The following is a 3,110-nucleotide window of genomic DNA, read 5'->3' on the forward strand; positions in this document are numbered from 1 at the left end:
AAAATCCCCATCATGTCCCTCAACAGGTGGGCCAACAAGTGCCTCATAGCCCCCTTGCTGGGGACCACCTCCTCGCCGTCCCCCACGACCCCCGCGACCCCATGGGGCACCCCTGCCTCGTGGGGCACCCCTCCTCGTGCCCTACCCCTGCCTCATGGGACACCCCTACACCGATGGTAGTCCTCTGGCGCCGCATACTGAGCCTCGTGGTCCAACCTCGCAGCATCTCTCACCTGAAACAGGGTCCGACGAGCCACCTGTGTCACCCGTCGGCCATAGTCAACGAGTGCAGGATTGTCGGCATGCTGCTGCATCTCCTGTCCCAACTGGTAGAGGTGATGATGCCCAAAGCCTGTGAAACATTTAAAATATTAATTAAATAACGCTATATATCACAATTATAAGATATTAATAAGCCACAAAAATATACCAGTGCCTCGTGCCTCCCGGCGTATGGTCTGTAGCGATCGCCAAGTACATGAATGGGGTTCCCGATCATCAGTCGGGTGTGACGGGCGGTACCATGACGTATACAGATGAATAGTGGCCTCTGGGTAAATGTAGGCTGTGGCGAAATACGGTGACCTCACTGCTCCCAAGTATGGACCTGATGCTCTAGCCATCCCATATATATATCGTCCACCCTGGGATGGTCGTCCCGCTGATAGTGTGTAGCCACCCATCCAGGCTCCCCCGGTATAGGCTGGGGACGGTGAAAGTGGCGAAGCACACACTCTGTGGCATGATACTCAACCATATCGAAGAAGATCATCGGGACGGAGGTGCTCCAAAGTAGTCGGTCGACTGAGCAAATATCGGGCAGCTGAGCTAGCAACTCGTCGCTGTATGGCGTCCAGATGAACTACCAAATAATAACATAAAAGTGAGTATGCGCAACACAACTCAATTTAAAACAAGCAAGTGTAGGTACATATTTACCTGTCCGTCCACCAGCATATCTAACACATCCCTGACAAGGGGGAGATTATGATGAGTATCGCTCCCTCGGTAGTTCCCAAGCCGGAGAATCCACCTAGAAGCTAGAGGGAGAAACGGATAAGCCTCACCGGGCGCAAGTGGTGGTAGAGGTGGCTGCAACGGTATGATCCGCTGCCAGGCCCAAACCTAAGATAAAAGGTTGATGTAAAATTTATGAGTCATTTCGACCATATAGAATTCGGAGTAATGAACAGAGTATTCGAAAATGTTATCACCTGTAGGAGGGACAGAAAACCACATATGTCCACCACTGGGCCCATGCTCGCCCAGCACATGCTCCTATATAGGTATGCGAGAACAGCAGCACCCCAGTTGTACTGGGGTAAATCATCCAGCCGCTGAAGAGGATGGAGAAAACGCATACTCACAGTACTCCCCGAAGTGTTCGGGAACAAGACACACCCGAAAAGCAGGAGCAGCGCCAACCGCGTGTACCTCTCAATATGGAGATCCCCCATCTCGCCGGTAATGTCTGGGTGCAAAAACGTCATATGATCTCTGATGGCTGACAAAGCAATGCGACTGCCCCCAGCGTCATCCTGAGGTCTATAATCAGTAAACTGCCCCATCATATCCAAAAACTATGCACGCGTCATGGATCTAATGTACTGGGGCAGTGCCACGGCCTGTCCATCTACGCGCAGCCCGTACAAAACCTGAACATCCTCCAGCATGATGGTGGCCTCTCCAGTGGGCAAGTGAAAAGTGTGTGTCTCCGGTCGCCACCGCTCTACCAAGGCCGTGATAAGAGATCAATCAAGTTGCATCCATCCAAGCTCAAAAATCGTATAGAAGCCCGTAGCCTGTAGGCGCGCGACTATGCGGGCATGGAAAGGATGCTCCACGATGAACTCCCACAAATCGTCTGGTCTCCTGGGGCGGAGAGTCTGCTCCGATAGCTGTCCCTCGCATACATAGGAGGACCTATGGTCGCCCTGCAATACTAATAGCTGATCCTCGGCAGGTCCAGGATGCGCAGGCGGAGGAAAGGCCATGTCGTCTACTATAATTTAAACAAAATTAATTGTGTGTGTTAGTTTAATAAATTAAATAATTATTTTTAATATTGGACTGAGTAATTATCTATGGGTTCGAGGCTCGATATTTGAGGCCCGGTAGCACCAAGCTATCCTTAATTATTATGTGTGTCATTTTCAACATTTTTTAGAAATTTGTTAGTTTAATAAATTAAATTAAAAATTCTTGAATTGGACTTAATAATTATGTATGGCCTTCCAGGCTCGATATTTGAGCCCGGTAGCACCAAGCTATACTTAATTATTATGTGTGTCATTTTCAACATTTTTTAGAAATTTGTTAGTTTAATTAATTAAATTAAAAATTCTTGAATTGGACTTAATAATTATGAATGGCTTCCATGCTCGATATTTGAGGTCCGGTAGCACCAAGCTATGAGTTCTGGGCTTGATATTTGAGTTTATTTGACAATATATATTAATTTGTTACTTTTGTAAGTTTATTTTTATAAATTAAATAATTAATTTTGTAAAGTGTTATTGGATAGAGTTTGCAGTTACTACATACTTAAGGCTCTATATTTTACTAAGCTAAAAGGCTCTATATTTTGCACTCTACGCTAAAAGGCTCTATATTTTACTAAGCTAAAAGGATCTATATTTTACTACGCTAAAAGGCTCTTTATTTTACTAGCTAAAAGGTCACTATTACATATAAAAACAGCAAACATAACATACAAATATGAACAACAAACTAAATAAATAATATTTATTTATTATTTAACCAAATAAAAACATAACATTAAAAATACAAATTATTTATCAAATTTTAATAATATTTTGTCCCAAAGCTAATAAATCAATCCGGGTATAAATAAGATACAAATTTAAACACAAACATAACACAAATTAACATGGAAACACATTAAACAATACAAATATGCATGTACTATACGAGTTTCGGCATAAACAAAATCGAAATACCTCGATTTAAGTTTTTTGAATTTGATTGAAATTGAATTTTTGCACCGAAAGAAGGAATCCAAAGCTTGTCTTGTGTGTGGGACCTACACTCTTTGCTTTTTAGGTGACGGGTGGGGCCCAAATTTTTTTTTTTCTAATTTGACGCGGGGG

This window comes from Nicotiana attenuata, unplaced genomic scaffold (assembly GCF_001879085.1).
Source record: "Nicotiana attenuata strain UT unplaced genomic scaffold, NIATTr2, whole genome shotgun sequence".
NCBI classification, from domain to species: Eukaryota; Viridiplantae; Streptophyta; class Magnoliopsida; order Solanales; family Solanaceae; genus Nicotiana; species Nicotiana attenuata.